The sequence below is a fragment of the Falco peregrinus genome, chromosome 3 (genome assembly GCF_023634155.1).
Source record: "Falco peregrinus isolate bFalPer1 chromosome 3, bFalPer1.pri, whole genome shotgun sequence".
Lineage (NCBI taxonomy): Eukaryota > Metazoa > Chordata > Aves > Falconiformes > Falconidae > Falco > Falco peregrinus.
Window position 1 is genome coordinate 98,048,742 of NC_073723.1, and position 14,240 is coordinate 98,062,981.

At 43.4% G+C, this 14,240-nt stretch overlaps 1 protein-coding gene across 7 annotated transcripts in view; it reads left to right on the forward strand.

Moving 5' to 3' along the window:
- The window catches only part of ATXN1 (ataxin 1), a 212,324-nt gene that overhangs the window by 40,578 nt on the left and 157,506 nt on the right, over window positions 1-14,240 (forward strand). The window lies entirely within an intron of this gene.

Consider the following 14,240-nt stretch of genomic DNA (forward strand, 5'->3'; position numbering starts at 1 on the left):
GCTTTGTTCAACAGCTTTCTTGTCAAATAGGAGTGCAAATTTGGGACAGACTGTGGCTTTCTCCTGATATTTTTTGCTTGGCATTGCACACCTGTAGGATACGTGTTTGACTTGTACGTGAAATACCATGTATGGCTGTAGGAGGAGTTATATTCAGCGTTTTAAGGACTCTGTAATGTACAGACCTGATCTTTAACATGTGGTTTCTTTCTGTTTACTATGATGGGGGCATTGCTCTGTGGTACTAGAACAAGTTTCAGGTTTTTTTATAGTAGTAGTGATCTTTGCTTGCCTTGCTACAAATATGCTGAGTAGGCTTTTCAGGAATGAGATTTACTGCTTACTTCAGCAAGTTCTGCAAACAGTATCTGACTTAATAATTCTGCTTTCTGCTTGTAATTACACGTCACTTCATTTTGGTAATGCCTTCAGAACTTCTCAGTTCATTATTAAGTCTCAGAACATAATTTTAGGAATAACGTGTATCCTGACTGGTCATAACGAGGCTGAAATTCCATCTTGGGCTTCTGGTGTCATCACAGAACTGGGATGGAATTACAGCTTTAATTTATGTACTATGGGGGATACATTATTTATTACTGTGCATTAGAAAATGATTAATCTCTGCTTGTGTTGCAAGACTGTCCTACTGCTCTGAGTCCCCAGGAAGTGCTGAGACATTGTAGAACTTGGTGTGCAGATTACAGCTTTATGAAGCTGCCAAAAAGACCATTGCATTATTCAAAAACTGCTAGAGGTGATGAAAATTTACAAAGCCACTATGGTTTTTTTCCGAACTAATAGAATTCCTACAAGGATTTAGTTTGCTAAACCTGAGCATTTCCTTACCTTTCGTCCCTTTCAAGTGTTTTCGTTTTGCCTAAAGCCGCGATCAGATAAAAGGGTTGAGGAGCACTGTGTTTTGAGGACCCTGATTCAACAAAGCACTTTAACCATTGTCAAGCTCCACTGAAGATAACGGGAATCAATTATATGCTTAATTGCTTTGCTTAATCAGTTCTTTAATATCTACTTCTTGGGTTGTTCACACAACCTATTTCTTGGTTTATCCTCCACTTCCCAAAATTGTGTGTGTGTGTATGTGTGCATGCGTGTGCATGTATGCATCCATGAATACGGTGAAGCTGCAGTGGAGCAATATGAGCTAATGGAAAACTGCTATAAAATTAACCGATCCTTACATTTTTCATTCCAGTGACTTTTCTAAAATGTGTTTTGCTCTGTTAACATTCAATATTATGAGCATTTTCAATACTAGGAACATCCGTAATCAAGTTCTGGTGTGTCATTACTAGTATTGTGTAACTAGTTGTTATGTCCACAGCTATGGCTGTGATGAATTTGAGTCACAGCATTCCTTCACAGCAGTTATCCGTGGGGTTTAGCCTTTCTACAGGAACTGAGAATTTGTCCGTGTCTGTTTCACAGCCTGTGGACATGTGTTGTGCAGATACCTAGTACCAGCTACTACACCGTGCAGCTGTTACCAAGTAATGTAACTAATCCAAGCCTCTTTGTGAAAATTTGGTATTTGTGTGTGGGCAGGGTGCGTGTGCAATTTTGCATTTGCAACGCTGTGCCCTGGTTTGGAAAAAAAAAAAAAGATAAAAGAAAAAGCCCCAAAACCCCAAACCCTAAAGGTTTGGAGGCATTCTAATTAATAAGCCCTAGCAAAATGTCTTCAAAGTACTCAGCACAAATAGATCTGAAGAAAAGAACTAGATATTTGTAAAAGATCAAACAGATACAAATATGTTAAGAAAAGAAGCCACTGATGTAAATTAACTGAATGCTTTATACTAGTACAAAAGTATTATAAAAAATTAAATACTCCCACTTTCTAAGGTGGCATTTTTATCTAAGGCTCTGACGACATGTATAAACCACTCAAGTTTCAGTCTTGTGGGTTATATTGTCACCAGAAGCTCTTAATAATAATACAGTAAATTCTTACAAACGACAGTTGGATATAGTATGACTCTAAATTACTTTTTAAAAAATTGTTTTATTATTGTCATATGTTTAATAAAGAAGAGAGAAAGTTGCAGTGCCTACTGACTGATTGGACCTAGTAGGGAAGTGTTATCCTGGATTTAATTTGGGTGGCCATATTATAAATCACAGATGTGGAATCTAAAACCCAGTGACAAAGCTGATAATCCTTGAGGTGTAAGAACCTTGAAGCTGGTGTAGAGAAAGACGTACAAAACACGCCAGCAGCTCTCCCCCACACAAAATTAAAATGATTGTCATTTTTGCACGGAACACCATGGGAATCAGAATTAGAGACATCCACCCCGCTTCATTTTGAGAGCTGAAGAGATGGCTGCAGTTTCTATGCAGAATTTCAGCCTGCTAGAGCTGTATAAATAGATCGCTGGCGCCGTGCAGATCTGTGCAGGACCAATTGCTGTTCCCTTCTGCATCACGAGGAGATGCAGAAGAGCGGTCCTCTGTGGCTACCTGTCTCGTGCCACTCATCCTGACCAGTCAGGCTGGGACGTCTGAGAGCAGGAATGCTTGCTCAGATGATGCACTCTGCTCTGAAGGAGTCAGGCATGAGGCTTATGCAGATTTAGGTTAATGTTTTACAGCCTCAATTGGATCTTAAATGGGACATGGCATTTGTGCTAGCTTTCTGAATGAGTTGCAGCCTTGGGCAAATCCAGAATCATGTGAATCAAGATAGTGTATCACATCAACAGAGAGGAAACCAGCTGTTTAGCATTGGGGGAATTGTTTAATTGTGTTGTGATAGATACATGAGACTGGAAATAAATACCGAGCAGCGTGACTTTTATACATACGCTACAATTGCTTTTCTGCTTGCTAGTTCGCTACAAGTATTATTGCCAGTTTTGTGTAGGGAGGGTCTTTAGGTGTGATACGAGAGGCAGAAATGAGGATGAATGTAAAAGTTTTAAGGGTAGATTTCTCAAGGTCTTTAAGCTGCCTGTCAGTCCTGCTAGTTGCAGGGCAAATTATGTTGAGCCATCGCAGTCCAAAAGAGTTGGATCCTGCTCCTGGCAGCCAAGCGTGACGCTCTGGACGTACATTGTGCACACACGCAGAGGACTGGATCCCCAGTTCTCCTCTGTGTGAGAAGCATAAGCTCAAAAGCAAACTGGAGGAGAGGGAAAAGAAAGAATGACAGGATTGGAGTCTTAACAACTTCTTGGCATAGATGCCCAGCTGTGGGAAGTGAGTCTTAAGGTAGCATTGTTAGACACCTAGGAAAGTGTGCCAGCCACTCCTTCCTCTGAAAGCGCTTGCCTCTCACCTTGCCTGCAGAGGTAAACTGGAGAGACATGGCTATGCTCACTCCAGCGCAGGATTAGAGCCAGTACAAGCTTTGTTCTTCAGAGCATGAGCTGGTTTATTGCCTGAGGTTTGTTTTTTTTTTTTTAAGATCAGTAAAGATTGGATAGTCTTTTTGTGCTGTGCTGACACTTGGGGCTGGGTTGTGCCTGCCTTGGTGCACTGCGTGAGCTTGTGGAGTTGTGTAATTGCAAGTTTGCTGTCATACGACGAATGACTGATGGCATAATTTGTATTTTCAAAATACATAAGCAGCTCAACCTAATCAGGTGGTGTGGTAAATATTCCAGAAGATAAAAACAACGTATTAGGGCAGGGAACAGAGTTATAAACTTCCTTTAATGAGCTGCATATTGTTTGATCATGTTTTTTCATATATATGAGCTTCTGCATGCCAAATTCTAGTAATAATTGGCAGCTACTTCACAGTCCTGGAGAAGTAATACTATAAATACTGAAAACAGTAAAAATGAGTGGATGTGTCAGTTTGCCTTTCAGACTACTGAGACTAATGGGCGATTAGTACGAATAGTAGAATGCCCGTTTATCCTCGTTGCTCCTGGAAATACAAAGAGGGAGGGAGCTGAGGGGGCACGTTCAGCTCCTCCAGACAGTTAACAGTGGTACCACTGACTGGCTTGGATTACAGTTCTGGCTGTGCGAGTCTTTAACTTGCAAATCTGAGCAGTGCTGCTCACTTCCTGAAGCCCCTGAAGTTAAGCACATAAATGGTTTGGCGCCTGAAAGAGCCTGGTTGGCTCATTCTGGAGAGTTTGCAGCAAAACCTGATGATGCAGGAAACCCCCGAAATTACAAGTCTTTTCCCGCTTCCAGTGGGTGGCTCATGATGTCAATGGGATGTGAAGTGGATGGAATCCATGTCTGTTTGTTCATGTAATCTTCAATGCTTCTGAATGTTGCAACAAATTGAAGTATCTCATGTTCTTGTGTGTAGATCAGCTGCCGTTAATTTTTCAGACACAGATTTTAAATACCAAATCTTAATTTAAGGAGGTTTTTTTTAAGGTACGTGGAAAGTACTTCTGAAAAAATACACAAAAAAGAGTGGAGGTGTGGTTGGTTGGGTTTTTTTTTAATTAAACATTTTTCTGTAGTACAGATGTGTCGGTGAAAATCACACTCATTGGAACTTGGGAGAGCAGGGGGAACAGTTCACTCTTACACAATGAATTAACAATTTGGTTTTAATGATAATAAGAAGATCCCAGTAATAACTGTGGAAAGGCCTAGGAAAATGATACATTCATGGGTGGATGAAAACCTTCTATAGAGTTTGGATGTCTTTCTGAAAATACTGTGCTGCACATTTTTGAGCTTGATGCTACTCACTTACATGCAATGGAAGGATGATACCCACTGTGGAGGGGATTCTAGGCTGGAATTGTGTGGTCTGTCATATGGATTAGCATAAGCCTAAAGGAGCATAATGGTCCTTGCTGACTTTCAAATTCTCTTAAATTTTGCTTAAAGCCTTAAATCTATTAATGTAGATTATATTACATTTAAATGTATACCTATATATTGAGGCACATGCATTTTGGCATAAAATGCCAGGAACTAGTACAAGGAGGTGTGTTTAGCTTTTTAGACATTGCTGTTCTTTTAAAGCAATTATGTAACAAACATTGGCTTTTTTTAGTAATATACCTGTTACTGAAAGTGGGAGGTTGTCCATTTTCCCCATTTGAAATAAAGTTGTGTGGTTGGTTTCCTTGCAAACTCCGGTCATCCTGCAGAGACTGGCTGAAGGGTTACTGGTTACTTTCACTTTCTGCAGTATAAGTTCTTTCTTCCTCTGTAAAATCGAGGAATGCTGGAAAAGACAGTATCATATTAAAATTGACACTAGTTGGTGCTGGAAAATGAAACTGTTGAGTGCTGTCATGACAAATATTTGCGGGTTGAAAGCAGTTTTGTCCTAAGTCTGAATAAATGCTGGAGAGATTAGACTGTACTGCAGCCCACGTTAGTACATGCATATGTATGTAAAAAGATACAATATCCTAAACAAGTTAGAGGTTTGAGGGTTTCTTCTGTTTACAAACTCTGTTCACCAAAATTAATAAGAAATATGTAGCCGTATGCAACACTGTGGATGTTCCACAAACTTTGCTTTGTTCTTGATGGTGTCATCATCTGTTTTGTATTATGAATCATGTTAAGGAAAAATACCTTTTTTCGATCCTCCAGGGGAAAAACCCTTTCTGTCTCGTCTCTCCCCAAAACCCCCAGACACCTACTTGTTCTGTGTCATCTGAAGCAGATTTGAACCTGTTATCTGAACCTAAATCTACAGATACACTTTTCCTATCTTGTGTAGGAACAAAATGTTCTCCCACATTCTGTAGTTGCAATTTAGTAATGTTACAAACAAGTTACAGTAGTAAACTGAATGTGTTAAAGAAATGGAACAGAGGAAAGTTTACAGTTTAATTCCCCCCCAAAATATACCTAATATTATGCATAAACAGAATGCAATTCACAGTAAGTAAAAGTAAAGCTGTGTTTCAAACCAGCATAAGTTAAAACGAACTTTCCTGGGCAAGACTATGCTTGGATTTGATACTAATGAATCTTGCAGAACTGGCACTTCATTTCCAAGTTTCAGCATCAGATCCACTTGTTTACCTTGCCAGTTCAACATCATTTTTCATGGGCCAATACAGGTATTTTAGTTTGTTTTCTTTCTGGAGTGTGCTTTCTCTCTCTCTGTCTCCCTGCAGTAACATTGGAATCTGCTGGCCGGCTCCAGCTAAATTTAACAGATGGGTTGAGATCACAAAGTCCTTGAACTCCTACCAGTTTTGTGAAACAGGCAGTTGGATATAGGACAATGACAGAAATTACTGGCCTTTCTGAAGGGAAGGCTCGCCCTCGTTACCACAGATACAAGAGCGCACTGGGGTGCAAGCCGTTGCGAGTGCTTCCAGCACAGGGCTAGCTTTGCTCAGGGCGTGCGTCTTACTGTGCGTGGGTTCACCTACATGCAAGAGGGAAAGCCACAAGAAACCAGCCTCCATGGACTGCACTGCTTACGGAATTACTTGGTCTTTTAAGGAGGGAGAATATCTTAGCTCCCTTTATTTCTCCCACATTTGCCTAATAAATGTAGTATTTTAGGTTCCCAGCTTTCCTCTGCTCTAAACCAACAGCATCTTCACTCGTCTGCCGTGTTCTGCAGGAGGCACATGGAGCCTGAGACACACAAAGCGATGTGAGCAATGTGACCACGGCTATATGGGAGACGTAACACGGCACTGGCCTCTGCAGCTGAGCTAGGAGGTTAGAGCCCGACCACTCACCTTCTCTGTCCTGTGTGTAAAGTCACTAATGAATGTGGTCTAAATGCACAGATCAGTTACTAAAGGGCCTGGGGAATGCCTCTTGAAAATGCAAGATGAAGAGTTAGATGCAAAGCTGTGCTGTCTTAACAATTAACCACATTAGTAACCATGTCTCTGGCTGGTTTAATACACAGAAACAATTATCTCTGAAGGAAACTAACAGATCCACAGTGCTTTGTGGAGAGAAGACCAGCAGCATGGTAGCAGCCATGACATGGCCCAGCTTCCCCTGCTGACTTTGCCCTTTTCATTCATGAAAATGGACAGTCATGGTGAAGCGAGACTGGATTTTACACATACTTCCTCTGTGCTGGGGCTTCCTGCTCTCAGCGAGCTCGGAGTCATCTCCCATGTGGAGGGCCGGTGGAAGGCATGTGAGGGCAGAGGGAAGCTTTCAAGAAGTATTTCAGTACTAGGAAAGCATTTCACTTGGCCTGGGACAGGTCCTCAGCACAGTGGTCAGTGTCACTCATGCTCACGAACTTGCCGCCAGGTCCAGAACCGTTGAACAGACGGAGCAACGAGGTTTATTTGGTTTCCTGCACCAGGAACACAGGGAGGTTTCCATCACAAGTATTTCTTAGCAACTTCCAGTGAAACTCTTGAGCGTTACGCTCTTGCTGCTGCTAGGGACAAACAACTTATCAGGAAAAAAATCCTCTTCCCCTTCCTGGTAAAGTTTTCAACAAGTGTGGTGGATTGTGTAGACAGGTGGCTTCTAGTCAGTGGTCTGCAGACCTCCATATGGCCTGCAAACTTCTATAGGCTCAGCAGGTACTTCTAATAGGTGGCAGAAGGTAACTGAGATGGTTATACATCATGTCATAGGATTCTTAGCCTTTCATGCACTAAAAAACCAGTGTGATGACTGTCTTATTACTTGAATTAGTTATGAAAAATTTCAAGATTTTGGTGGTCTTTTTAATGACATTTGGATAGAGAACATAAGATCCACCGTGAGAAAAAAATACCAGAGGATGTTTGACATAAACTCAGATGACAACACAGTCACCTTAAAAAGCACTACTGCCTAAAATTTTCTGCTGGCTTTTTTTACAACTGATGCCTAAAGTTTATTGCTTTTGCGGGGTTTTAGTCGGAGAAAGTTAGTGTTTTTTCTGTCTTTTTATCCAGTTTGTTTTACTTTTTCCCTTCTCTAACCATTCTTTACTATTCTAGTGCAAGACAAAGAGAAAATGTTTTAGAGAGTGGAAGAACTCATTGTAAAACTACGAAAATTAGGTTAGTTATTGTAGCTGAAACTACTTTGATCTATCCTGTATTCATTACATTGTTCAAGGTGCTCTTGCTGCTGTCACTATTATACTATTGCAATCTTACTGTAGGATATAATAATATCATCTTACTTGGTGGCGTAAAGATGAATGACAGCAGAATGTTTAGTTTTTATGATTATGTCTATATTAGCAAGTAGTGTGGACCAACTGGGGAGTATCTGTATAGTGAAAAACGTGGTGCTGGGATCCTGAGGTTCATACCAGGCAGTTTTTAGCGTTGCTTTTACTTCTGAGCAGTCTGGTGCCACTGCTTCTAGTTTAGATTCTCCCAAGAAGGATTCAGTTCACATGCTCCAGGACCACACCACAATGCAACCAAAAGGCCAGGCAGGACTGATTATCTGGAGGTTTGATTCAAAAGCTACGTGCCTGATCCTGAAAAAAAAGCAGTGAAGTAACTGTGCCCTATAGGGACTTTGTGGGATGAAAGCAGGGAAAGAAAGGCGTATTTCAGTGAGGTGATCTTGTAGTTGTACCAGTTAGTAAAACACATTTCATAACTTTTCTTTCTTAATGTTCTTTCTTCCCTTTTCTTTGTAGTTATTACTGAAAGGGGAAGGTTGTTGTGAGTAGGCCTCAGAGAAGGAAGGCTGTTTTGAGAAGTTAGGAGAAATCTTCTACTGAAAGGATTGTATCTTCTGTAAGGAGCTTATACAATGCTAAGTACACATCAGATGCTTAACCAGTAATGACCCATGTCTAGCAGTTTGTGCTTGACTTGCTGACATGAGTGCGTGCTGCTGGAGACCGTGCTCATGCCCTTGAAGAGAGACACTGCACTGAGCTGAGGCTGTCAGTCACTGTAAGACTTTGGCTGGGCATCCTTTATTTAAAAGTATGTAGGCCGTTTTTGGTGTATGTCCTGAGGCAGAGAAGGAACATATGGTGAGATGTAATGGCATATTATTACTAGCATGACTTGGAAAAATATATGATGTTACGATGTTACCTTAGAGAGTAGGTGTGAGAGCCAGTCTGGCAGATGTGACAGTCCTGCTTTCTGGATCTGACAGTTGGCAGCCCAGAGAACCTACTGCCAAACCTGGTATTTGCTGAAATGCTGGTGTTACAACTTGTGCTGAAGACAAGGAAGTAGAAGTGGAGATGACAGAAGCAGTAGTACAATATTTGTTAAAAAAAGAAAAAAAAGTCTGGACAAGCAGACTTACACAAAACCTTCGTCTTTGTCAGTGTCCTATCTCTCCTTGATTGAAAAAGTAGATTTGGCTACAAAAGCCAACCAGATCTTGTAGCCAAGCAACTCTCTGAATCCAGGTGGAGGACAACATTTCTTCCTCTGCCTGGAAGATTTTAGTTACTAGCCAGACTGCTGATCTCAAAAAGTAAGACCAAACTACAGTAGTGCCAAGCTGGTTGTGGCTTAGTCAGATTTCTGTTCTAAAAAAAGCTTATGGTCAGGCCTCCAAAGTTTCCTGCAACAAAGGTCACCGCAGGTTTCTGCTGAAGTGTCCTGTGCTCTGTGGCACTGGAGACAGGTATAAGGAATATTGACTGTTCAGTATTCCTATACAGAGCAAACAACTACATCTGAAAATCCAGCCTCATACAGCTAGAAGGTAGGTGAGCTGAGTAAGTAAAGCAGAAAGTGAGAGGAAGAAAATACCAGACTCATGTGTCCCAAAGAACATGAAAAGTCTTCTTTTTTCTCTAGAGCCCTTCATTTGAAGAACGCAGAATATATCTGGGCATTGCAAATCATTTTCTTAACACCTTCTTCATTTTCTTAACACCTCTTTCTAAACCATACGTGCCTGTTAGCAGAGAGATGCACTTACCTGCTGCTTCCCATGGGCACACACCACGGTTTTACAGAGGGCTGTTGCTATTCAGGCCAGCGAGGGAGAGGGCGGGTGGGGGTGGTCGGTGCCCCGTCACCCCTCGGCACTGCTGGAGCCGGGAGCTGAGGAGGGCTGTGACCCACTGAGTGCAGGTGGCCGCACGGCTGGGACGTTGGCCGCAGGGTGAGGCCACTGGCTTGTGCCCGCAGCCTCCCGCTGGCCTTCGTGCCATGCTCGGGCGCTGGGGCCAGGGGTCCCTCGGGTGCCGGGCTGGGGGGGTTATGGCTTGGGAAGAGCTGAGCCCCCCCAGGTAGGTGGGCGAGTATGGCTCTGCGTCACCTTTAAACGGGCTGCGGCAAGGCGTGGGGGCGGTGAGCGTGGCCCAGTAGCCCTCGCTCCAAAAATCCTGCTATAAAGTGGCTCTCGGCTGTTAGGAGAAGAGGGGAGCCTAGGTCCTTCCGAGCAGAAGGCAAGAAAAAAGGGTAAATACCGAGTGGGAACATGTGCCTGAGGCAGCCAGATCCCAGGCAGAGGCAGGGCAGCAGGCCGGTTCCTGTGAGACCTGGGGAAGAAGCGTTCCTGTCCCCGTGGCAGGAGGCGCACAGGGAGCCTGGTGCCGCCATTTCTCCACCCTTCATAGCGAGTCCCAAGATGAGGTTGTGTTTTAGCGATGGGCTTGGCTGTGATCTGGCCTCGGCTCCATGCCGTCGCACGCGGCAGTGCCGTGGTGGTGCTGCCCAGGCCCTCCCCAGCGCCGCTTGCCCAGGGGATGGCGAGGGGGGCTGGTGGTGCCGCCTGTCTCCCGTGCTTGGGGGTGCGCGGGCCTGCCCAAACCCAAAAATACCAGCTGAGTGTATCTCTGTAGTTTGTCCTGGGGTTTCAGTTCATTCTTTATGTGATTCTTTGTTTCCACTGCTGTGGTTTTTCATCATGTTTGATCAGTCAAGTCATGCTAACATGGCGGAAGCACAAGCTGGCTAGAATGGAAAATGGGCTCGTTCCCCTCAGCGCCATCGGCCTTTTGAGAGAGCCACCACTGTGAAATGAAGTCTGGGGGAAAAGAGGGGTCCCACTGTGTGGCATTTTATCAGGCTGCTACTCTTGTGGTATTTGAGGGGTTTTTTTAAGGTCCCAGGCTGCCAAAACAAGGGGTATTGTCTGTCTTGGCTTTTGCTGAAAAGCAAAATATTTCTGCTTTCTGAGTGCAGACCGGCACAGCACCTGTTGTGTTCCTGATGCTCGGAAGCCAGAAGGCAGAGAAAAAGCCCTGGTGATTTTTGTCCAGTCTCATAGCTTTTGAGGGAAGTACTGCATTTTGGGGAGAAGTCTGCTGATGGACCATCATTTAGTTCTGGGGGGTCAGCAGTACAGCATGCTGCAGCTGGGATGGGCTGCTGTTTTCAGGGGAACCTGGCTGAATTTGTAGTCTTTGCAGCTGGCAGGGTTAATGCTGTGTGTATGGTAGGAGGAAGGGGGGTTTGTACTTCAGAGTGAACCTTAATTTGGCTCTGCTGGGGGCTAGAGAAGCCAAGAACTGCCTCAGTTACTGCACTGGGAAGAATGAAAGGGCTGACGAAACTCCTTTAATTTGTTTGAAGCTGCATTCATTTCTCCAGAAGGGGGAGAGTGGAGTAGCTGAATGCTGGGAGGAGAGTGCCTAATTCAGGACTGTCCTTCCTCCCTGACTAGACAGGCGCTACGGAGAAAAATCAAGACATTTAGAAAGGGCTGTCAAATCTACTCACATGTGTTTTTGCAAAGGACAGCATTATCTGACTGTCGTGAGACTTTGTACGTGTGACTGAATAGTTCTGTATTAAGAGTTCACAGTTGGTTTTGAAACCATTCAGGTTACTGAGCAAAGATCATAAATGCACAGAGGTGCAAGCCATGAGTGGACAGTGACTGCAGGAAGAGCACGTGTGTATGGCAGGCCTGCTCTTTTCTGATTGTGAAATTTGGCTCACAGTATCATGATAGCCTATGTAGCAAAAAACCCCAAAAAACCAAACCAAACCCAAAAGCCCTCCACCAAAAAAACCCCCAAACCAAACAGGAAAGTGGGAGGGCAGACCCAGTTTAAAGTATTATTGTTACACTGAATTTTTAGAGTTTTATTATCTGCTGTATAAATTATTACCTTTTTAAAACAAACAAACAAACAAAGAGACAAACAAAATTTCCTCCATCACAGTTAAATGGCTTTTCATTTGACAAACCCTGATTTGCTGCTCCTGTTTCTGTAAGGATCAGATGGGTAATGGAAGCTGTACAACAAATTAATGTATGCTACTCAAGATAGTAAAATGCAGGGCTACAATAGGCCTTTTTACAGCAGCTGTAAAGCTGTTGTGTGACTACAGTGAATCCATTCAGTCTCCCCCACGCTTGCTGGGAGCACCCGGGAGAAGAGAGTCGTACTAGTGAAACGACTATCCACCAAAGCAGTTTCAGAGGGACAGGCTGATGACTCACTTCTCATTTTGGTTTACAGGGTCCTTTTCTGTGGATGCGAAGTTTCAGCCTCACATAAGTTAAGAGATCTGTAACTTTGTCTGCGTTACCAGATTATCCACTAATTCAGCGTGGGTGTTGTATTCCTCACAGCAGCCCCTCTGAGATGGGGAGATACTGTTATCTTTGCTGTAGAGGAAGGGAAAACTGAGGCACAGGAAAATTGGGGTTAAGTGACAATGTGCATCAGGAGCCAAACTCTCATACTTTAGTTGCACTGTAGAAGCTCAAGTGTCACGCAGAGCTATTTTAGCCCTTCAGGAAGTGTCACATAGCATTTACCCATAGGTCATGCAAAAAGCCTGGAGGATAGCTGGGAATCTGTCTCTCAAACAACATTATTTGTCTCTTTAAACAGAGCATTAAAATGTAAGTATGTAAGTGAGAACAGGAGGATTTTATGCTGATTTTGATCTTAAAATAGAATCCTCAGCCACCTTGTAGTTGAGTCAGGGAAAAAAATGAGAGGCAGAACCTAGTTGATTCAGTGGGGTGACACTGTAAAATAATCCCTTTAACACTTTTTCTTAAATTAAGAATGGTTTCTAGGTGGCATGAATCATGGACAGACTGTCCTCATTTCACTTTGAACTTCCAGCCTTCTTTGGATTTGTGTCACAGCTTTAGGGGGCTTTGTCCTCTTCCTGCAAGTCTGTAAGCTTGGCTGTTGCAACCTTTACTCACGTTGACTGAGAGCAGATTCCTTGAAGAAAGCAGCAACACCACATAAGCGAGAACAAGCACGGTGGAGTGGGGGAGCAGGGTAATTTAAATGCAGCATTTTGGATTTATTTGTACTGTAAGCAGCTTCGGGGAGTGGTGACGTAGATGCAGCCTCTGTGCAGGTGTCAAGGGAATCCCACTATCCCCCTTATTTGTGTGTTGGTCTGCTCAGAGTTTTGGGTTGTTTTCTGTGTGTGTGTGTGGGGGGGAATAAACTGTGATGTAGAAAGCTGTACTTTTTGAATTTCTGACTGCTTTTGGAAAAGTTGTATTTTCTGAAGTACATACAGCCACAGAAAGCTGTGGATAACGATTCCGTTTCTTAATTAAAAGCAACGGAAAAAAATATTCAAAGCTGTCTGTCCTAGCTGAGGAAGAAAACCAAAGCAGTCTGGCTTATGTGCACACAAGGTCAAATCCTCTTCGTGATGTTGTGCATGTTTGTTGGCTTCAATAGGGATAAGCACAGGTGTAGCCCCGGGAACTGTTTGTCTTTCAGGCTTTTAGCAGAGCAAGAATGCATATAGTTGTTGGTCCTAAAAGTTGTTTGTAGCGAAATAACTGGGATGCCTGTAATCCGGAAGGGCCGTGCAAATGCAAGACTGTGCTCTCAGAGGGAAAGTGAACTCTGCACTGGCTGGCAGCGTTTGCTTCTCATAGCCAGGGGATTTTCCTGCTGACAGAGCCTGGTCTGGAGGCTTACGTTACCAGCCGGCGCCTGGCCTGCCGTGCTGCAGGTATGGGAGAGGGAAGAGGGTGAAACAGCAGGCAGTGAGCAAGTGTTCTGGTAGCAGCACTCGCTGAAAATTCAAAACCCTTGAGACCTTTTTTGGTGATGGTGGAGAATGTCAAGATTGATTATATTAGAGACCTGCCAGTTTCTCTTACTCATTTGCTTCGGCGCTCCTCCTCCCTTCCTTCCTCTCTCGTCAGCTGGGCTGGGTTTCATAGTGCTAATGCTGCATTGCTTCTCCAGCACAGCTACTACTTCCCCACGCCACTACTACAGAAATACTACAGTAACTTGGTGAAGATTCAGGGAGTTGGCTGTATATATATTATTAGTGATAATGCCAGTGGTAGTAATAATAATAAAACATGATTGCTCTCCTGTGTAACAGTTTGATACTTTACATAGCGATTTTTCTTCTGGGTTGTATCTCTGGGCTTTCTTTCCTTTTCACCTTCATAAATTTATGGAG